The sequence below is a fragment of the Oncorhynchus keta genome, chromosome 29 (genome assembly GCF_023373465.1).
Source record: "Oncorhynchus keta strain PuntledgeMale-10-30-2019 chromosome 29, Oket_V2, whole genome shotgun sequence".
Taxonomy (NCBI): domain Eukaryota; kingdom Metazoa; phylum Chordata; class Actinopteri; order Salmoniformes; family Salmonidae; genus Oncorhynchus; species Oncorhynchus keta.
Window position 1 is genome coordinate 18,228,823 of NC_068449.1, and position 22,727 is coordinate 18,251,549.

Below are 22,727 nucleotides of genomic sequence, written 5' to 3' on the forward strand. Positions count from 1 at the left end.
GCATATACAGTGTTCAGCAGACAAAGAGGGAACAAGTTAGGGGGAAAGTGGCAGCATATACAGTGTTCAGGTGTCAGGACAAAGAGGGAACAAGTTAGGGGGAAAGTGGCAGATATATACAGTGTTCAGGTGTCAGGAGACCAAGAGGGAACAAGTTAGGGGGAATGTGGCAGCATATACAGTGTTCAGGTGTCAGGAGACAAAGAGGGAACAAGTTAGGGGGTAAGTGGCAGCATATACAGTGTTCAGGTGGAGACCAAGAGGGAACAAGTTAGGGGGGAAGTGGCAGCATATACAGTGTTCAGGTGTCAGGAGACCAAGAGGGAACAAGTTAGGGGGGGAAAGTGGCAGCATATACAGTGTTCAGGTGTCAGGAGACCAAGAGGGAACAAGTTAGGGGGGAAAGTGTCAGCATATACAGTGTTCAGGTGTCAGGAGACCAAGAGGGAACAAGTTAGGGGGGGAAAGTGGCAGATATATACAGTGTTCAGGTGTCAGGAGACCAAGAGGGAACAAGTTAGGGGGGAAAGTGTCAGCATATACAGTGTTCAGGTGTCAGGAGACCAAGAGGGAACAAGTTAGGGGGGAAGTGTCAGCATATACAGTGTTCAGGTGTCAGGAGACCAAGAGGGAACAAGTTAGGGGGAAGTGTCAGCATATACAGTGTTCAGGTGTCAGGAGACCAAGAGGGAACAAGTTAGGGGGGGAAAGTGGCAGCATATACAGTGTTCAGGTGTCAGGAGACCAAGAGGGAACAAGTTAGGGGGAGAAGTGTCAGCATATACAGTGTTCAGGTGTCAGGAGACCAAGGGGGAACAAGTTAGGGGGGGAAAGTGGCAGCATATACAGTGTTCAGGTGTCAGGAGACAAAGAGGGAACAAGTTATGGGGGGAAAGTGGCAGATATATACAGTGTTCAGGTGTCAGGAGACCAAGAGGGAACAAGTTAGGGGGGAAAGTGGCAGCATATACAGTGTTCAGGTGTCAGACAAGAGGGAACAAGTTAGGGGGAAAGTGGCAGCATATACAGTGTTCAGTCAGGAGACAAAGAGGGAACAAGTTAGGGGGAAAGTGGCAGATATATACAGTGTCAGACAAAGAGGGAACAAGTTAGGGGAAAGTGGCAGCATATACAGTGTTCAGGTGTCAGACAAAGAGGGAACAAGTTAGGGGGAAAGTGGCAGCATATACAGTGTTCAGGCAGACAAAGAGGGAACAAGTTAGGGGAAAGTGGCAGCATATACAGTGTTCAGGTGTCAGGAGACCAAGAGGGAACAAGTTAGGGGGAAAGTGGCAGCATATACAGTGTTCAGGTTTCAGGAGACCAAGAGGGAACAAGTTAGGGGGGAAAGTGTCAGCATATACAGTGTTCAGGTGTCAGGAGACCAAGAGGGAACAAGTTAGGGGGGAAAGTGTCAGCATATACAGTGTTCAGGTGTCAGGAGACCAAGAGGGAACAAGTTAGGGGGGGTAAGTGGCAGCATATACAGTGTTCAGGTGTCAGGAGACCAAGAGGGAACAAGTTAGGGGGGAAAGTGGCAGCATATACAGTGTTCAGGTGTCAGGAGACCAAGGGGGAACAAGTTAGGGGGGGAAAGTGGCAGCATATACAGTGTTCAGGTGTCAGGAGACAAAGAGGGAACAAGTTGGGGGGAAGTGTCAGCATATACAGTGTTCAGGTGTCAGGAGACCAAGAGGGAACAAGTTAGGGGGGTAAAGTGGCAGCATATACAGTGTTCAGGAGACAAAGAGGGAACAAGTTAGGGGGGGAAGTGTCAGCATATACAGTGTTCAGGTGTCAGGAGACCAAGAGGGAACAAGTTAGGAGGGGAAAGTGGCAGCATATACAGTGTTCAGGAGACAAAGAGGGAACAAGTTAGGGGGGAAAGTGGCAGCATATACAGTGTTCAGGAGACAAAGAGGGAACAAGTTAGGGGGGGAAAGTGGCAGATATATACAGTGTTCAGGAGACAAAGAGGGAACAAGTTAGGGGGAAAGTGGCAGCATATACAGTGTTCAGGTGTCAGGAGACCAAGAGGGAACAAGTTAGGGGGGAAAGTGGCAGCATATACAGTGTTCAGGTTTCAGGAGACCAAGAGGGAACAAGTTAGGGGGGGAAAGTGGCAGCATATACAGTGTTCAGGTTTCAGGAGACCAAGAGGGAACAAGTTAGGGGGTAAAGTGGCAGCATATACAGTGTTCAGGAGACAAAGAGGGAACAAGTTAGGGGGGGAAGTGTCAGCATATACAGTGTTCAGGTGTCAGGAGACAAAGAGGGAACAAGTTAGGAGGGGAAAGTGGCAGCATATACAGTGTTCAGGAGACCAAGAGGGAACAAGTTAGGGGGGAAAGTGTCAGCATATACAGTGTTCAGGTGTCAGGAGACCAAGAGGGAACAAGTTAGGGGGGAAAGTGTCAGCATATACAGTGTTCAGGTGTCAGAGAGACCAAGAGGGAACAAGTTAGGGGGAAGTGTCAGCATATACAGTGTTCAGGTGTCAGGAGACAAGAGGGAACAAGTTAGGGGGAAAGTGGCAGCATATACAGTGTTCAGGTGTCAGGAGACCAAGAGGGAACAAGTTAGGGGGAGAAGTGTCAGCATATACAGTGTTCAGGTGTCAGGAGACCAAGGGGGAACAAGTTAGGGGGAAAGTGGCACACAGTGTTCAGGTGTCAGGAGACAAAGAGGGAACAAGTTAGGGGGAAAGTGGCAGCATATACAGTGTTCAGGTGTTCAGGAGACAAAGAGGGAACAAGTTAGGGGGGAAAGTGGCAGCATATACAGTGTTCAGTCAGACAAAGAGGGAACAAGTTAGGGGGGAAAGTGGCAGCATATACAGTGTTCAGGAGACAAAGAGGGAACAAGTTAGGGGGGGGAAGTGGCAGCATATACAGTGTTCAGGAGACAAAGAGGGAACAAGTTAGGGGGGAAAGTGGCAGCATATACAGTGTTCAGGAGACAAAGAGGGAACAAGTTAGGGGGAAAGTGGCAGCATATACAGTGTTCAGGAGACAAAGAGGGAACAAGTTAGGGGGGAAAGTGGCAGCATATACAGTGTTCAGGTGTCAGGAGACCAAGAGGGAACAAGTTAGGGGGAAAGTGGCAGCATATACAGTGTTCAGGTTTCAGGAGACCAAGAAGGAACAAGTTAGGGGGGGAAAGTGGCAGCATATACAGTGTTCAGGTGTCAGGAGACCAAGAGGGAACAAGTTAGGGGGGGAAAGTGTCAGCATATACAGTGTTCAGGTGTCAGGAGACCAAGAGGGAACAAGTTAGGGGGAAGTGTCAGCATATACAGTGTTCAGGTGTCAGGAGACCAAGAGGGAACAAGTTAGGGGGGAAAGTGGCAGATATATACAGTGTTCAGGTGTCAGGAGACCAAGAGGGAACAAGTTAGGGGGGGAAGTGTCAGCATATACAGTGTTCAGGTGTCAGGAGACCAAGAGGGAACAAGTTAGGGGGGAAAGTGTCAGCATATACAGTGTTCAGGTGTCAGGAGACCAAGAGGGAACAAGTTAGGGGGGGAAGTGTCAGCATATACAGTGTTCAGGAGACAAAGAGGGAACAAGTTAGGGGGGTAAGTGTCAGCATATACAGTGTTCAGGTGTCAGGAGACCAAGAGGGAACAAGTTAGGGGGAAAGTGGCAGCATATACAGTGTTCAGGTGTCAGGAGACCAAGAGGGAACAAGTTAGGGGGAAAGTGGCAGCATATACAGTGTTCAGGTGTCAGGAGACCAAGAGGGAACAAGTTAGGGGGAAGTGGCAGCATATACAGTGTTCAGGTGTCAGGAGACAAAGAGGGAACAAGTTAGGGGGAAAGTGGCAGCATATACAGTGTTCAGGTGTCAGGAGACCAAGAGGGAACAAGTTAGGGGGAAAGTGGCAGCATATACAGTGTTCAGGTGTCAGGAGACCAAGAGGGAACAAGTTAGGGGGGAAAGTGGCAGCATATACAGTGTTCAGGAGACCAAGAGGGAACAAGTTAGGGGAAAGTGTCAGCATATACAGTGTTCAGGTGTCAGGAGACCAAGAGGGAACAAGTTAGGGGGGGAAGTGTCAGCATATACAGTGTTCAGGTGTCAGGAGACCAAGAGGGAACAAGTTAGGGGGGGAAAGTGTCAGCATATACAGTGTTCAGGTGTCAGGAGACCAAGAGGGAACAAGTTAGGGGAAAGTGGCAGACATATACAGTGTTCAGGTGTCAGGAGACCAAGAGGGAACAAGTTAGGGGGGAAAGTGTCAGCATATACAGTGTTCAGGTGTCAGGAGACCAAGAGGGAACAAGTTAGGGGGAGAAGTGTCAGCATATACAGTGTTCAGGTGTCAGGAGACCAAGAGGGAACAAGTTAGGGGGGAAAGTGTCAGCATATACAGTGTTCAGGTGTCAGGAGACCAAGAGGGAACAAGTTAGGGGGGAAAGTGTCAGCATATACAGTGTTCAGGTGTCAGGAGACCAAGAGGGAACAAGTTAGGGGGGAAAGTGGCAGCATATACAGTGTTCAGGTGTCAGGAGACAGAGGGAACAAGTTAGGGGAGAAAGTGGCAGCATATACAGTGTTCAGGAGGCCAAGAGGGAACAAGTTAGGGGGGAAAGTGGCAGCATATACAGTGTTCAGGAGACAAAGAGGGAACAAGTTAGGGGGGGAAGTGTCAGCATATACAGTGTTCAGGTGTCAGGAGACCAAGAGGGAACAAGTTAGGAGGGGAAAGTGGCAGCATATACAGTGTTCAGGAGACAAAGAGGGAACAAGTTAGGGGGGAAAGTGGCAGCATATACAGTGTTCAGGAGACAAAGAGGGAAGTGGCAGATATATACAGTGTTCAGGAGACAAAGAGGGAACAAGTTAGGGGGAAAGTGGCAGCATATACAGTGTTCAGGTGTCAGGAGACCAAGAGGGAACAAGTTAGGGGGGAAAGTGGCAGCATATACAGTGTTCAGGTTTCAGGAGACCAAGAGGGAACAAGTTAGGGGGGGAAAGTGGCAGCATATACAGTGTTCAGGTTTCAGGAAACCAAGAGGGAACAAGTTAGGGGGGTAAAGTGGCAGCATATACAGTGTTCAGGAGACAAAGAGGGAACAAGTTAGGGGGGGAAGTGTCAGCATATACAGTGTTCAGGTGTCAGGAGACAAAGAGGGAACAAGTTAGGGGGGAAAGTGGCAGCATATACAGTGTTCAGGTGTCAGGAGACCAAGAGGGAACAAGTTAGGGGGGAAAGTGGCAGCATATACAGTGTTCAGGTGTCAGGAGACCAAGAGGGAACAAGTTAGGGGGAAAGTGGCAGCATATACAGTGTTCAGGTGTCAGGAGACCAAGAGGGAACAAGTTAGGGGGAAAGTGGCAGCATATACAGTGTTCAGGTGTCAGGAGACAAAGAGGGAACAAGTTAGGGGGGGAAAGTGGCAGATATACAGTGTTCAGGAGACCAAGAGGGAACAAGTTAGGGGGGAAAGTGGCAGCATATACAGTGTTCAGGTGTCAGGAGACCAAGAGGGAACAAGTTAGGGGGAAAGTGTCAGCATATACAGTGTTCAGGTGTCAGGAGACCAAGAGGGAACAAGTTAGGGGGAAGTGTCAGCATATACAGTGTTCAGGTGTCAGGAGACCAAGAGGGAACAAGTTAGGGGGAAGTGTCAGCATATACAGTGTTCAGGTGTCAGGAGACCAAGAGGGAACAAGTTAGGGGGGGAAAGTGGCAGCATATACAGTGTTCAGGTGTCAGGAGACCAAGAGGGAACAAGTTAGGGGGAAAGTGTCAGCATATACAGTGTTCAGGTGTCAGGAGACCAAGAGGGAACAAGTTAGGGGGAAAGTGTCAGCATATACAGTGTTCAGGTGTCAGGAGACCAAGGGGGAACAAGTTAGGGGAGAAGTGTCAGCATATACAGTGTTCAGGTGTCAGGAGACCAAGGGGAACAAGTTAGGGGGGAAAGTGGCAGCATATACAGTGTTCAGGTGTCAGGAGACAAAGAGGGAACAAGTTAGGGGGGGAAGTGTCAGCATATACAGTGTTCAGGTGTCAGGAGACCAAGAGGGAACAAGTTAGGGGGAAAGTGGCAGCATATACAGTGTTCAGGTGTCAGGAGACCAAGAGGGAACAAGTTAGGGGGGGAAGTGTCAGCATATACAGTGTTCAGGTGTCAGGAGACCAAGAGGGAACAAGTTAGGGGGGAAAGTGGCAGCATATACAGTGTTCAGGTGTCAGGAGACAAAGAGGGAACAAGTTAGGGGGGAAGTGTCAGCATATACAGTGTTCAGGTGTCAGGAGACCAAGAGGGAACAAGTTAGGGGGGAAGTGTCAGCATATACAGTGTTCAGGAGACCAAGAGGGAACAAGTTAGGGGGGGGAAGTGTCAGCATATACAGTGTTCAGGTGTCAGGAGACCAAGAGGGAACAAGTTAGGGGGGAAAGTGTCAGCATATACAGTGTTCAGGTGTCAGGAGACCAAGAGGGAACAAGTTAGGAGAGAAAGTGGCAGCATATACAGTGTTCAGGTGTCAGGATACAGAGGGAACAAGTTAGGGGAGAAAGTGGCAGCATATACAGTGTTCAGGTGTCAGGAGGCCAAGAGGGAACAAGTTAGGGGGGAAAGTGTCAGCATATACAGTGTTCAGGTGTCAGGAGACAAAGACAGGTGTCAGGAGACAAAGAGGGAACAAGTTAGGAGGGGAAAGTGGCAAATATATACAGTGTTCAGGAGACAAAGAGGGAACAAGTTAGGGGGGAAAGTGGCAGCATATACAGTGTTCAGGTGTCAGGAGACCAAGAGGGAACAAGTTAGGGGGGAAAGTGGCAGCATATACAGTGTTCAGGTGTCAGGAGACAAAGAGGGAACAAGTTAGGGGGGGAAAGTGTCAGCATATACAGTGTTCAGGTGTCAGGAGACCAAGAGGGAACAAGTTAGGGGGAAAGTGGCAGCATATACAGTGTTCAGGTGTCAGGAGACCAAGAGGGAACAAGTTAGGGGGGAAAGTGGCAGCATATACAGTGTTCAGGTGTCAGGAGACCAAGAGGGAACAAGTTAGGGGGGAAAGTGGCAGCATATACAGTGTTCAGGTGTCAGGAGACCAAGAGGGAACAAGTTAGGGGGGGAAAGTGGCAGCATATACAGTGTTCAGGTTCAGGAGACCAAGAGGGAACAAGTTAGGGGGAAAGTGGCAGCATATACAGTGTTCAGGTGTCAGGAGACAAAGAGGGAACAAGTTAGGGGGGAAAGTGTCAGCATATACAGTGTTCAGGGGAACAAGTTAGGGGGGTAAGTGGCAGCATATACAGTGTTCAGGTGTCAGGAGACCAAGAGGGAACAAGTTAGGGGGGAAAGTGGCAGCATATACAGTGTTCAGGTGTCAGGAGACCAAGAGGGAACAAGTTAGGGGGGGAAAGTGGCAGCATATACAGTGTTCAGGTGTCAGGAGACCAAGAGGGAACAAGTTAGGGGGAAAGTGGCAGCATATACAGTGTTCAGGTGTCAGGAGACCAAGAGGGAACAAGTTAGGGGGAAAGTGGCAGCATATACAGTGTTCAGGAGACCAAGAGGGAACAAGTTAGGGGGGTAAGTGGCAGCATATACAGTGTTCAGGTGTCAGGAGACCAAGAGGGAACAAGTTAGTGGGGAAAGTGTCAGCATATACAGTGTTCAGGTGTCAGGAGACCAAGAGGGAACAAGTTAGGGGGGAAGTGTCAGCATATACAGTGTTCAGGTGTCAGGAGACCAAGAGGGAACAAGTTAGGGGGAAAGTGTCAGCATATACAGTGTTCAGGTGTCAGGAGACCAAGAGGGAACAAGTTAGGGGGAAAGTGGCAGCATATACAGTGTTCAGGTGTCAGGAGACCAAGAGGGAACAAGTTAGGGGGGAAAGTGTCAGCATATACAGTGTTCAGGTGTCAGGAGACCAAGAGGGAACAAGTTAGGGGGAAAGTGTCAGCATATACAGTGTTCAGGTGTCAGGAGACCAAGAGGGAACAAGTTAGGGGGAAGTGTCAGCATATACAGTGTTCAGGTGTCAGGAGACCAAGAGGGAACAAGTTAGGGGGAAAGTGGCAGCATATACAGTGTTCAGGTGTCAGGAGACAAAGAGGGAACAAGTTAGGGGGGGAAGTGTCAGCATATACAGTGTTCAGGTGTCAGGAGACCAAGAGGGAACAAGTTAGGGGGAAAGTGTCAGCATATACAGTGTTCAGGTGTCAGGAGACCAAGAGGGAACAAGTTAGGGGGGGAAGTGTCAGCATATACAGTGTTCAGGAGACCAAGAGGGAACAAGTTAGGGGGAAGTGGCAGCATATACAGTGTTCAGGTGTCAGGAGACCAAGAGGGAACAAGTTAGGGGGGGAAAGTGGCAGCATATACAGTGTTCAGGTGTCAGGAGACCAAGAGGGAACAAGTTAGGGGAGAAAGTGGCAGCATATACAGTGTTCAGGAGGCCAAGAGGGAACAAGTTAGGGGGGAAAGTGTCAGCATATACAGTGTTCAGGTGTCAGGAGACAAAGAGGAACAAGTTAGGGGGGAAAGTGTCAGCATATACAGTGTTCAGGTGTCAGGAGACCAAGAGGGAACAAGTTAGGGGGAGAAGTGTCAGCATATACAGTGTTCAGGTGTCAGGAGACCAAGAGGGAACAAGTTAGGGGGGAAAGTGTCAGCATATACAGTGTTCAGGAGACCAAGAGGGAACAAGTTAGGGGGGAAAGTGGCAGCATATACAGTGTTCAGGTGTCAGGAGACCAAGAGGGAACAAGTTAGGGGGAAAGTGGCAGCATATACAGTGTTCAGGTGTCAGGAGACAAAGAGGGAACAAGTTAGGGGGGGAAAGTGGCAGATATATACAGTGTTCAGGAGACAAAGAGGGAACAAGTTAGGGGGGGAAGTGTCAGCATATACAGTGTTCAGGTGTCAGGAGACCAAGAGGGAACAAGTTAGGGGGGAAAGTGGCAGCATATACAGTGTTCAGGAGACCAAGAGGGAACAAGTTAGGGGGGGAAAGTGGCAGCATATACAGTGTTCAGGTGTCAGGAGACCAAGAGGGAACAAGTTAGGGGGGAAAGTGGCAGCATATACAGTGTTCAGGTTTCAGGAGACCAAGAGGGAACAAGTTAGGGGGGAAAGTGGCAGCATATACAGTGTTCAGGAGACAAAGAGGGAACAAGTTAGGGGGAAGTGGCAGCATATACAGTGTTCAGGTGTCAGGAGACCAAGAGGGAACAAGTTAGGGGGAAAGTGGCAGCATATACAGTGTTCAGGTGTCAGGAGACCAAGAGGGAACAAGTTAGGGGGAAAGTGTCAGCATATACAGTGTTCAGGTGTCAGGAGACCAAGAGGGAACAAGTTAGGGGGGAAAGTGGCAGCATATACAGTGTTCAGGAGACAAAGAGGGAACAAGTTAGGGGGGGAAAGTGTCAGCATATACAGTGTTCAGGTGTCAGGAGACCAAGAGGGAACAAGTTAGGGGGGGAAAGTGGCAAATATATACAGTGTTCAGGAGACAAAGAGGGAACAAGTTAGGGGGGAAAGTGGCAGCATATACAGTGTTCAGGTGTCAGGAGACCAAGAGGGAACAAGTTAGGGGGGAAAGTGGCAGCATATACAGTGTTCAGGTGTCAGGAGACAAAGAGGGAACAAGTTAGGGGGAAAGTGGCAGCATATACAGTGTTCAGGTGTCAGGAGACCAAGAGGGAACAAGTTAGGGGGAAAGTGGCAGCATATACAGTGTTCAGGAGACAAGAGGGAACAAGTTAGGGGGGGAAGTGTCAGCATATACAGTGTTCAGGTGTCAGGAGACCAAGAGGGAACAAGTTAGGGGGGAAAGTGGCAGATATATACAGTGTTCAGGTGTCAGGAGACAAAGAGGGAACAAGTTAGGGGGGAAAGTGTCAGCATATACAGTGTTCAGGAGACAAAGAGGGAACAAGTTAGTGGGGAAAGTGGCAGATATATACAGTGTTCAGGTGTCAGGAGACCAAGAGGGAACAAGTTAGGGGGGGAAGTGGCAGCATATACAGTGTTCAGGTGTCAGGAGACCAAGAGGGAACAAGTTAGGGGGGGGAAGTGTCAGCATATACAGTGTTCAGGTGTCAGGAGACCAAGAGGGAACAAGTTAGGGGGGAAAGTGGCAGATATATACAGTGTTCAGGGAGGAGAAAGAGGGAACAAGTTAGGGGGAAAGTGGCAGCATATACAGTGTTCAGGTGTCAGGAGACCAAGAGGGAACAAGTTAGGGGGAAAGTGGCAGCATATACAGTGTTACAAGAGGGTTCAGTGGGCATATACAGTGTTCAGGAGACAAGAGGGAACAAGTTAGGGGGAAGTGGCAGCATATACAGTGTTCAGGTGTCAGGAGACAAAGAGGGAACAAGTTATGGGGGGAAAGTGGCAGCATATACAGTGTTCAGGTGTCAGGAGACCAAGAGGGAACAAGTTAGGGGGGGAAGTGTCAGCATATACAGTGTTCAGGTGTCAGGAGACCAAGAGGGAACAAGTTAGGAGGGGAAAGTGGCAGCATATACAGTGTTCAGGAGACCAAGAGGGAACAAGTTAGGAGGGGAAAGTGGCAGCATATACAGTGTTCAGGAGACCAAGAGGGAACAAGTTAGGAGGGGAAAGTGGCAGCATATACAGTGTTCAGGAGACAAATAGGGAACAAGTTAGGGGGGGAAGTGTCAGCATATACAGTGTTCAGGTGTCAGGAGACCAAGAGGGAACAAGTTAGGGGGAAAGTGGCAGATATATACAGTGTTCAGGTGTCAGGAGACAAAGAGGGAACAAGTTAGGGCGGGGAAGTGGCAGATATATACAGTGTTCAGGTGTCAGGAGACCAAGAGGGAACAAGTTAGGGGGGTAAAGTGGCAGACATATACAGTGTTCAGGAGACCAAGAGGGAACAAGTTAGGGGGGGAAAGTGGCAGACATATACAGTGTTCAGGTGTCAGGAGACAAAGAGGGAACAAGTTAGGGGGAAAGTGGCAGCATATATACAGTGTTCAGGTGTCAGGAGACAAAGAGGGAACAAGTTAGGGGGGAATGGCAGCATATACAGTGTTCAGGAGACAGAGGGAACAAGTTAGGGGGAAGTGGCAGCATATACAGTGTTCAGGTGTCAGGAGACCAAGAGGGAACAAGTTAGGGGGAAAGTGGCAGCATATACAGTGTTCAGGTGTCAGGAGACCAAGAGGGAACAAGTTAGGGGGAAAGTGTCAGCATATACAGTGTTCAGGTGTCAGGAGACCAAGAGGGAACAAGTTAGGGGAAAGTGGAAGTCAGCATATACAGTGTTCAGGTGTCAGGAGAGAGGGAACAAGTTAGGGGGAAAGTGGCAGCATATACAGTGTTCAGGTGTCAGGAGACAAAGAGGGAACAAGTTAGGGGGAAAGTGTCAGCATATACAGTGTTCAGGTGTCAGGAGACCAAGAGGGAACAAGTTAGGGGGAAAGTGGCAGCATATACAGTGTTCAGGTGTCAGGAGACCAAGAGGGAACAAGTTAGGGGGAAAGTGGCAGCATATACAGTGTTCAGGTGTCAGGAGACAAAGAGAACAAGTTAGGGGAGAAGTGTCAGCATATACAGTGTTCAGGTGTCAGGAGACCAAGAGGGAACAAGTTAGGGGGAAAGTGGCAGCATATACAGTGTTCAGGTGTCAGGAGACAAGAGGGAACAAGTTAGGGGGAAAGTGGCAGATATATACAGTGTTCAGGAGACAAAGAGGGAACAGTTAGGGGGAAAGTGGCAGCATATACAGTGTTCAGGTGTCAGGAGACAAAGAGGGAACAGCATATACAGTGTTCAGGTTAGGGAACAAGTTAGGGGGAAAGTGGCAGCATATACAGTGTTCAGGTGTCAGGAGACAAAGAGGGAACAAGTGGTCCATTCAGTGGCTCAGTTGGTAGAGCATGGCGCTTGTAACGCCAGGGTAGTGGGTTCGATTCAGGGACCACCCAAGTAGGTATGCACACATGACTGTAAGTCGCTTTGGATAAAAGCGTCAGCTAAATGGCATATATTATTATTATTATAAGTTAGGGGGGAAAGTGGCAGATATATACAGTGTTCAGGAGACAAAGAGGGAACAAGTTAGGGGGAAGTGTCAGCATATACAGTGTTCAGGTGTCAGGAGACAAAGAGGGAACAAGTTAGGGGGAAAGTGGCAGCATATACAGTGTTCAGGAGACAAAGAGGGAACAAGTTAGGGGGGAAAGTGGCAGCATATACAGTGTTCAGGTGTCAGGAGACCAAGAGGGAACAAGTTAGGGGGGGAAAGTGGCAGCATATACAGTGTTCAGGTGTCAGGAGACCAAGAGGGAACAAGTTAGGGGGGAAAGTGGCAGCATATACAGTGTTCAGGAGACAAAGAGGGAACAAGTTAGGGGGAAGTGTCAGCATATACAGTGTTCAGGAGACCAAGAGGGAACAAGTTAGGGGGGGAAAGTGGCAGATATACAGTGTGTTCAGGAGACAAAGAGGGAACAAGTTAGGGGTAAGTGGCAGCATATACAGTGTTCAGGTGTCAGGAGACCAAGAGGGAACAAGTTAGGGGGAAGTGTCAGCATATACAGTGTTCAGGTGTCAGGAGACCAAGAGGGAACAAGTTAGGGGGAAAGTGGCAGATATATACAGTGTTCAGGAGACAAAAGGGAACAAGTTAGGGGGAAAGTGGCAGCATATACAGTGTTCAGGTGTCAGGAGACAAAGAGGGAACAAGTTAGGGGGAAGTGTCAGCATATACAGTGTTCAGGTGTCAGGAGACAAGAGGGAACAAGTTAGGGGGAAAGTGGCAGCATATACAGTGTTCAGGTGTCAGGAGACAGAGGGAACAAGTTAGGGGGGAAAGTGGCAGCATATACAGTGTTCAGGTGTCAGGAGACCAAGAGGGAACAAGTTAGGGGGGAAGTGTCAGCATATACAGTGTTCAGGTGTCAGGAGACCAAGAGGGAACAAGTTAGGGGGGAAAGTGGCAGCATATACAGTGTTCAGGTGTCAGGAGACAAAGAGGGAACAAGTTAGGGGGGGAAAGTGGCAGATATATACAGTGTTCAGGAGACAAAGAGGGAACAAGTTAGGGGGGAAAGTGTCAGCATATACAGTGTTCAGGTGTCAGGAGACAAGAGGGAACAAGTTAGGGGGGAAGTGTCAGCATATACAGTGTTCAGGTGTCAGGAGACCAAGAGGGAACAAGTTAGGAGGGGAAAGTGGCAGCATATACAGTGTTCAGGTGTCAGGAGACAAAGAGGGAACAAGTGGTCCTTCTGTGGCTCAGTTTAGAGCATGGCGCTTGTAACGCCAAGTGGGTGGCAGCATGTATGCACACATGTGTAAGTCAGGTGTCAGCTAAATGGAGACATAAGTTAGGGGGAAAGTGGCAGATATATACAGTGTTCAGGAGACAAAGAGGGAACAAGTTAGGGGGGGAAAGTGGCAGCATATACAGTGTTCAGGTGTCAGGAGACACAGAGGGAACAAGTTAGGGGAAAGTGGCAGCATATACAGTGTTCAGGTGTCAGGAGACCAAGAGGGAACAAGTTAGGGGGGGAAAGTGGCAGCATATACAGTGTTCAGGTGTCAGGAGACCAAGAGGGAACAAGTTAGGGGGAAAGTGGCAGCATATACAGTGTTCAGGTTCAGGAGACCAAGAGGGAACAAGTTAGGGGGAAAGTGGCAGCATATACAGTGTTCAGGAGACAAGAGGGAACAAGTTAGGGGGAAGTGTCAGCATATACAGTGTTCAGGAGACCAAGAGGGAACAAGTGATATCAGGTTCAGGAGACAAAGAGGGAACAAGTTAGGGGGTAAGTGGCAGCATATACAGTGTTCAGGTGTCAGGAGACCAAGAGGGAACAAGTTAGGGGGAAAGTGCAGCATATACAGTGTTCAGGTGTCAGGAGACCAAGAGGGAACAAGTTAGGAGAGAAAGTGGCAGCATATACAGTGTTCAGGTGTCAGGAGACAGAGGGAACAAGTTAGGGGAAAGTGGCAGCATATACAGTGTTCAGGTGTCAGGAGGCCAAGAGGGAACAAGTTAGGGGAAAGTGTTCAGTGTTCAGGAGACCAAGAGGGAACAAGTTAGGGGGAAAGTGGCAGCATATACAGTGTTCAGGTGTCAGGAGACCAAGAGGGGACAAGTTAGGGGGAAAGTGGCAGATATATACAGTGTTCAGGTGTCAGGAGACAAAGAGGGAACAAGTTAGGGGGGGAAAGTGGCAGATATATACAGTGTTCAGGAGACAAATGGGGAACAAGTTAGGGGGAAGTGTCACATATACAGTGTTCAGGAGATCAAGGGGAACAAGTGGCAGGAAAGTGGCAGCATATACAGTGTTCAGGTGTCAGACCAAGAGGGAACAAGTTAGGGGGGTAAGTGTCAGCATATACAGTGTTCAGGTGTCAGGAGACCAAGAGGGAACAAGTTAGGAGGGGAAAGTGGCAGCATATACAGTGTTCAGGTTTCAGGAGACCAAGAGGGAACAAGTTAGGGGGGTAAAGTGGCAGCATATACAGTGTTCAGGAGACAAAGAGGGAACAAGTTAGGGGGGGAAGTGTCAGCATATACAGTGTTCAGGTGTCAGGAGACCAAGAGGGAACAAGTTAGGAGGGGAAAGTGGCAGCATATACAGTGTTCAGGAGACAAAGAGGGAACAAGTTAGGGGGAAGTGTCAGCATATACAGTGTTCAGGTGTCAGGAGACCAAGAGGGAACAAGTTAGGGGGGAAAGTGGCAGCATATACAGTGTTCAGGAGACAAAGAGGGAACAAGTTAGGGGGTAAGTGGCAGCATATACAGTGTTCAGGTGTCAGGAGACCAAGAGGGAACAAGTTAGGGGGAAACAGCATATACAGTGTTCAGGAGACAAAGAGGGAACAAGTTAGGGGGAAAGTGGCAGCATATACAGTGTTCAGGTTTCAGGAGACCAAGAGGGAACAAGTTAGGGGGAAAGTGGCAGCATATACAGTGTTCAGGAGACAAGAGGGAACAAGTTAGGGGAAGTGGCAGCATATACAGTGTTCAGGTGTCAGGAGACCAAGAGGGAACAAGTTAGGGGAAAGTGGCAGCATATACAGTGTTCAGGTGTCAGGAGACCAAGAGGGAACAAGTTAGGGGGAAGTGTCAGCATATACAGTGTTCAGGTGTCAGGAGACCAAGAGGGAACAAGTTAGGGGGTAAAGTGGCAGCATATACAGTGTTCAGGTGTCAGGAAAAGAGGGACAAGTTAGGGGGAAGTGTCAGCATATACAGTGTTAGGAGACCAAGAGGGAACAAGTTAGGGGAAAGTGGCAGATATATACAGTGTTCAGGAGAGAAAGAGGGAACAAGTTAGGGGGAAGTGCAGCATATACAGTGTTCAGGTGTCAGGAGACCAAGAGGGAACAAGTTAGGGGGAAAGTGGCAGCATATACAGTGTTCAGGTGTCAGGAGACCAAGAGGGAACAAGTTAGGGGGGAAGTGTCAGCATATACAGTGTTCAGGAGACAAAGAGGGAACAAGTTAGGGGGGGAAAGTGGCAGCATATACAGTGTTCAGGAGACAGAGGGAACAAGTTAGGGGGGTAAGTGGCAGCATATACAGTGTTCAGGTGTCAGGAGACCAAGAGGGAACAAGTTAGGGGGAAAGTGGCAGCATATACAGTGTTCAGGTGTCAGGAGACCAAGAGGGAACAAGTTAGGGGGAAAGTGTCAGCATATACAGTGTTCAGGTGTCAGGAGACCAAGAGGGAACAAGTTAGGGGGGGAAAGTGGCAGCATATACAGTGTTCAGGAGACAAAGAGGGAACAAGTTAGGGGGGGAAGTGTCAGCATACAGTGTTCAGGTGTCAGGAGACAAAGAGGGAACAAGTTAGGGGGAAGTGTCAGCATATACAGTGTTCAGGTGTCAGGAGACAAAGAGGGAACAAGTTAGGGGGAAGTGTCAGCATATACAGTGTTCAGGAGACCAAGAGGGAACAAGTTAGGGGAAAGTGGCAGATATATACAGTGTTCAGGTGTCAGGAGACAAAGAGGGAACAAGTTAGGGGAAAGTGGCAGCATATACAGTGTTCAGGTGTCAGGAGACAAAAGGGAACAAGTTAGGGGGAAGTGTCACATATACAGTGTTCAGGAGACCAAGAGGGAACAAGTTAGGGGGAAGTGTCAGCATATACAGTGTTCAGGTGTCAGGAGACCAAGAGGGAACAAGTTAGGGGGTAAAGTGGCAGCATATACAGTGTTCAGGAGACAAAGAGGGAACAAGTTAGGGGGAAGTGTCAGCATATACAGTGTTCAGGTGTCAGGAGACCAAGAGGGAACAAGTTAGGGGGGGAAAGTGGCAGCATATACAGTGTTCAGGTGTCAGGAGACAAAGAGGGAACAAGTTAGGGGGAAGTGTCAGCATATACAGTGTTCAGGTGTCAGGAGACAAAGAGGGAACAAGTTAGGGGGAAAGTGTCAGCATATACAGTGTTCAGGAGACAAGAGGGAACAAGTTAGGGGGAAGTGTCAGCATATACAGTGTTCAGGTGTCAGGAGACCAAGAGGGAACAAGTTAGGGGGAAAGTGGCAGCATATACAGTGTTCAGGTGTCAGGAGACAAAGAGGGAACAAGTTAGGGGGAAAGTGTCAGCATATACAGTGTTCAGGAGACATAGAGGACCAAACAAGTTAGGGGGAAGTGTCAGCATATACAGTGTTCAGGTGTCAGGAGACCAAGAGGGAACAAGTTAGGGGGAAAGTGGCAGCATATACAGTGTTCAGGTGTCAGGAGACAAGAGGGAACAAGTTAGGGGAAAGTGGCAGCATATACAGTGTTCAGGAGACAAAGAGGGAACAAGTTAGGGGGGGAAGTGTCAGCATATACAGTGTTCAGGTGTCAGGAGACCAAGAGGGAACAAGTTAGGGGGTAAGTGGCAGCATATACAGTGTTCAGGTGTCAGGAGACCAAGAGGGAACAAGTTAGGGGGGAAAGTGGCAGCATATACAGTGTTCAGGAGACCAAGAGGGAACAAGTTAGGGGGAAGGTAGCAGATATACAGTGTTCAGGAGACAAAGAGGGAACAAGTTAGGGGGGGAAAGTGGCAGCATATACAGTGTTCAGGTGTCAGGAGACCAAGAGGGAACAAGTTAGGGGGAAAGTGGCAGCATATACAGTGTTCAGGTGTCAGGAGACCAAGAGGGAACAAGTTAGGGGGAAAGTGGCAGCATATACAGTGTTCAGGTGTCAGGAGACAGAGGGAACAAGTTAGGGGGAAGTGTCAGCATATACAGTGTTCAGGTGTCAGGAGACAAAGAGGGAACAAGTTAGGGGAAAGTGGCAGCATATACAGTGTTCAGGTGTCAGGGATACAGAGGGAACAAGTTAGGGGAAAGTGGCAGCATATACAGTGTTCAGGTGTCAGGAGACCAAGAAGAGGGAACAAGTTAGGAGAGAAAGTGGCAGCATATACAGTGTTCAGGTGTCAGGATACAGAGGGAACAAGTTAGGGGAGAAAGTGGCAGCATATACAGTGTTCAGGTGTCAGGAGGCCAAGAGGGAACAAGTTAGGGGGGAAAGTGTCAGCATATACAGTGTTCAGGTGTCAGGAGACCAAGAGGGAACAAGTTAGGGGGGGGAAAGTGGCAGACATATACAGTGTTCAGGTGTCAGGAGACCAAGAGGGAACAAGTTAGGGGGAAAGTGGCAGATATATACAGTGTTCAGGTGTCAGGAGACAAGAGGGAACAAGTTAGGGGGGGAAAGTGGCAGATATATACAGTGTTCAGGAGACAAAGAGGGAACAAGTTAGGGGGGGAAGTGTCAGCATATACAGTGTTCAGGTGTCAGGAGACCAAGAGGGAACAAGTTAGGGGGAAAGTGGCAGCATATACAGTGTTCAGGTGTCAGGAGACCAAGAGGGAACAAGTTAGGGGGGAAAGTGGCAGCATATACAGTGTTCAGGTTTCAGGAGACCAAGAGGGAACAAGTTAGGGGGAAAGTGGCAGCATATACAGTGTTCAGGTGTCAGGAGACCAAGAGGGAACAAGTTAGGGGGGAAAGTGGCAGCATATACAGTGTTCAGGAGACAAAGAGGGAACAAGTTAGGGGGAAGTGTCAGCATATACAGTGTTCAGGTGTCAGGAGACCAAGAGGGAACAAGTTAGGGGGGTAAAGTGGCAGCATATACAGTGTTCAGGAGACAAAGAGGGAACAAGTTAGGGGGGGAAGTGTCAGCATATACAGTGTTCAGGTGTCAGGAGACCAAGAGGGAACAAGTTAGGAGGGGAAAGTGGCAGCATATACAGTGTTCAGGAGACAAGAGGGAACAAGTTAGGGGGGTAAGTGGCAGCATATACTGTGTTCAGGTGTCAGGAGACCAAGAGGGAACAAGTTAGTGGGGAAAGTGTCAGCATATACAGTGTGTTCAGGAGACAAAGAGGGAACAAGTTAGGGGGGAAAGTGTCAGCATATACAGTGTTCAGGTGTCAGGAGACCAAGAGGGAACAAGTTAGGGGGGGAAAGTGGCAGCATATACAGTGTTCAGGTGTCAGGAGACCAAGAGGGAACAAGTTAGGGGGGGAAAGTGGCAGCATATACAGTGTTCAGGTGTCAGGAGACCAAGAGGGAACAAGTTAGGGGGAAGTGGCAGCATATACAGTGTTCAGGTGTCAGGAGACCAAGAGGGAACAAGTTAGGGGGAAAGTGGCAGCATATACAGTGTTCAGGTGTCAGGAGACAAAGAGGGAACAAGTTAGGGGGGAAAGTGTCAGCATATACAGTGTTCAGGTGTCAGGAGACAAAGAGGGAACAAGTTAGGGGGAAAGTGTCAGCATATACAGTGTTCAGGTGTCAGGAGACCAAGAGGGAACAAGTTAGGGGGAAGTGTCAGCATATACAGTGTTCAGGTGTCAGGAGACCAAGAGGGAACAAGTTAGGGGGAAAGTGGCAGCATATACAGTGTTCAGGTGTCAGGAGACAAAGAGGGAACAAGTTAGGGGGAAAGTGTCAGCATATACAGTGTTCAGGAGACAAAGAGGGAACAAGTTAGGGGGGGAAGTGTCAGCATATACAGTGTTCAGGTGTCAGGAGACCAAGAGGGAACAAGTTAGGAGGGGAAAGTGGCAGCATATACAGTGTTCAGGTGTCAGGAGACCAAGAGGGAACAAGTTAGGGGGGAAAGTGGCAGCATATACAGTGTTCAGGAGACCAAGAGGGAACAAGTTAGGAGGGGAAAGTGGCAGCATATACAGTGTTCAGGTGTCAGGAGACCAAGAGGGAACAAGTTAGGAGGGGAAAGTGGCAGCATATACAGTGTTCAGGAGACCAAGAGGGAACAAGTTAGGGGGAAAGTGCAGATATACAGTGTTCAGGAGACAAAAGAGGAACAAGTTAGTGGGGAAAGTGGCAGATATATACAGTGTTCAGGTGTCAGGAGACCAAGAGGGAACAAGTTAGGGGGGAAAGTGGCAGATATATACAGTGTTCAGGTGTCAGGAGACCAAGAGGGAACAAGTTAGGGGGGTAAAGTGGCAGACATATACAGTGTTCAGGTGTCAGGAGACAAAGAGGGAACAAGTTAGGGGGAAAGTGGCAGCATATACAGTGTTCAGGTGTCAGGAGACAAAGAGGGAACAAGTTAGGGGGGAAAGTGTCAGCATATACAGTGTTCAGGAGACCAAAGAGGGAACAAGTTAGGGGAAAGTGGCAGCATATACAGTGTTCAGGTGTCAGGAGACAAGAGGGAACAAGTTATGGGGAAAGTGGCAGCATATACAGTGTTCAGGTCTCAGGAGACAAGAGGCAATAGTTAGGGGGTAAGTGTTCATATACAGTGTTCAGGAGACAAAGGGAACAAGTTAGGGGGAAAGTGTCAGCATATACAGTGTTCAGGTGTCAGGAGACAAAGGGGAACAAGTTAGGGGGGTGTCAGCACATACAGTGTTCAGGTGTCAGGAGACCAAGAGGGAACAAGTTAGGGGGAAAGTGGCAGCATATACAGTGTTCATGTGTCAGGAGACCAAGAGGGAACAAGTTAGGGGGGGAAAGTGGCAGCATATACAGTGTTCAGGAGACCAAGAGGGAACAAGTTAGGGGGGGAAAGTGTCAGCATATACAGTGTTCAGGAGACCAAGAGGGAACAAGTTAGGGGGGAAAGTGTCAGCATATACAGTGTTCAGGAGACAAGAGGAACAAGTTAGGGAAGTGTCACATATACAGTGTTCAGGTGTCAGGAGACCAAGAGGGAACAAGTTAGGGGGAAGTGTCAGCATATACAGTGTTCAGGAGACCAAGAGGGAACAAGTTAGGGGGAAAGTGTCAGCATATACAGTGTTCAGGAGACAAAGAGGGAACACGTTAGGGGGGGAAAGTGGCAGCATATACAGTGTTCAGGAGACAAAGAGGGAACAAGTTAGGGGGGAAGTGTCAGCATATACAGTGTTCAGGAGACAAAGAGGGAACAAGTTAGGGGGGGAAAGTGTCAGCATATACAGTGTTCAGGAGACCAAGAGGGAACAAGTTAGGGGGAAGTGTCAGCATATACAGTGTTCAGGTGTCAGGAGACAAAGAGGGAACAAGTTAGGGGGGAAAGTGTCAGCATATACAGTGTTCAGGTGTCAGGAGACCAAGAGGGAACAAGTTAGGGGGGAAAGTGTCAGCATATACAGTGTTCAGGAGTCAGGAGAACAAGTTAGGGGGGAAAGTGTCAGCATATACAGTGTTCAGGAGACCAAGAGGGAACAAGTTAGGGGGGTAAGTGTCAGCATATACAGTGTTCAGGAGACCAAGAGGGAACAAGTTAGGGGGTAAGTGGCAGCATATACAGTGTTCAGGTGTCAGGAGACCAAGAGGGAACAAGTTAGGGGGGTAAGTGTCAGCATATACAGTGTTCAGGTGTCTTACTTCATGTTGAAACTCAGGTGTCAGATCTCTGGAATACTTCATGATCAGTGGTTGGCACACAGAAGGGCCTTTATCCTCACTAAACTGCCCAACTTTCAGAACAGCAGAAAATTATTCTACAATTTTTGCGGTGTTCTGGAACCTTGTGTCCAGGTCACTTATGATGTTGTCCATAGCAGTAAAAAAAACACTGTGTTCCGAAACACCATTGCTGTCTACTCTTGAGCGGTCTCATCATGGAGTCTCTTCCTTTTCCTCTGGCGGCTGTGTTCCTTGCTAAATTGAGGTGCAACATCCATTTGCTTAGCAGTCGGTGTTTCTACAGACAGGAGAGATTTCCATCCATCTCTAAGAGCCTGCATCTCTTCCTTTAAGGCCTTGATATTGGCTGCCTCTGTGTCAAGTGACATTTTTCCTGACTGGAGAATCACATTCCTGTCCTCAATGCATTGCAGTACCTGCAATTATGCCAACTGACATGTCATTCAACACAATGCTGCTCACCTCCTTCAGTTGTGAGTAGGGCTGGTTCAGGGTTATGGGGATGGGGAGACAGGGCTGGTTCAGGGGTATGGGGATGGGGAGACAGGGCTGGTTCAGAGGGGTGGGGACGGGGAGACATGGCTGGTTCAGGGGTATCGGGATGGGGAGACGGGGCTGGTTCAGGGAAAAGTAAATAAATAAAAACAGGGGATGGGGAGAGGGGGCTGGTTCAGGGTATGGGGATGGGGAGACTGGGGTTATGGGGCTGGATTTTTCAGGGGTATGGGGATGGGGATGGGGAGATGAGGTGGGTTTGGGGATGAGGAGACCTGCTGGAGGGTATGGGACTGGTTCAGGGGTATGGGGATGGGGAGACCTAGCATGGGGATGGGGAGACGGGGTATGGGGATGGGGAGACGGGGCTGGTTCAGGGGTATGGGGTTGACAAAACGGAGCACTGTGGGGCTGGTTCAGGGGTATGGGGGATGGGGAGACGGGGCTGGTTCAGAGGTATGGGGATGGGGAGAGGGGCTGGTTCAGAGGTATGGGGATGGGGAGAAGGGGCTGGTTCAGGGGTATGGGGATGAGGACCATCCAGGACTGGTTCAGGGGTATGGGGAGGCAGGGGCTGGTTCATTTGGGGTATGGGGAGACGGGTATGGGGATATGGGGATGGGGAGACAGGGGGATGGGGAGACAGGGCTGGTTCAGGGGTATGGTACAGAGAAAAGAGTCGGCCCGAGGATGGGGAGACGGGGCTGGTTCAGGGGGGATGGGGATGGGGAGACGGGGCTGGTTCAGGGGACCAGGGGCAGACGGGGCTGGTGCAGGGGTATGGGGATGGGGAGATGGGGCTGGTTCAGGGGGATGGGGAGACTGGGGATGGGGAGACGGGGCTGGTTCAGAGGGGGATGGGGAGATGGGGCTGGTTCAGGGTATGGGGATGGGGAGATGGGGCTGGTTCAGGGGTATGGGGATGGGGAGACGGGACTGGTTCAGGGGTATGGGGATGGGGAGACAATGGGGCTGGTTCAGGGGTATGGGGATGGGGAGACGGGGCTGGTTCAGGGGTATGGGGATGGGGGAGACGGGGCTGGTTACAGGGGTATGGGGATGGGGAGACGGGGCTGGTTCAGGGGGATGGGGAGTGGGAGCTGGTTCAGGGGTATGGGGTTGGGGAGACAGGGCTGGTTCAGGGGTATGGGGATGGGGAGACGGGGCTGGTTCAGGGGTATGGGGAGATGGGGGGCTGGTTCAGGGGGGACGGGGCTGGTTCAGGGGTATGGGGATGGGGAGACGGGGCTGGTTCAGAGGTATGGGGATGGGGAGACGGGGCTGGTTCAGAGGTATGGGGATGGGGTGACGGGGCTGGTTCAGGGGTATGGGGATGAGGAGACGGGACTGGTTCAGGGGTATGGG

At 49.6% G+C, this 22,727-nt stretch overlaps 1 protein-coding gene and 1 long non-coding RNA gene across 5 annotated transcripts in view; both read left to right on the plus strand.

Annotated features, from left to right (window-relative positions):
* The window catches only part of LOC118362157 (ral GTPase-activating protein subunit alpha-2-like), a 224,811-nt gene that overhangs the window by 82,697 nt on the left and 119,387 nt on the right, over positions 1 to 22,727 (plus strand). The window lies entirely within an intron of this gene.
* On the plus strand, positions 266 to 17,444 carry LOC127913617 (uncharacterized). Of its 4 annotated transcripts, none has more exons than XR_008086186.1 (3): positions 266 to 552; positions 672 to 733; positions 17,404 to 17,444. It is a non-coding gene; the product is annotated as an uncharacterized LOC127913617 (long non-coding RNA). The 4 variants fall into 4 exon arrangements; XR_008086185.1 differs by lacking the exon at positions 672 to 733 and adding an exon at positions 5,654 to 5,715; XR_008086187.1 differs by lacking the exon at positions 17,404 to 17,444 and adding an exon at positions 6,496 to 6,536.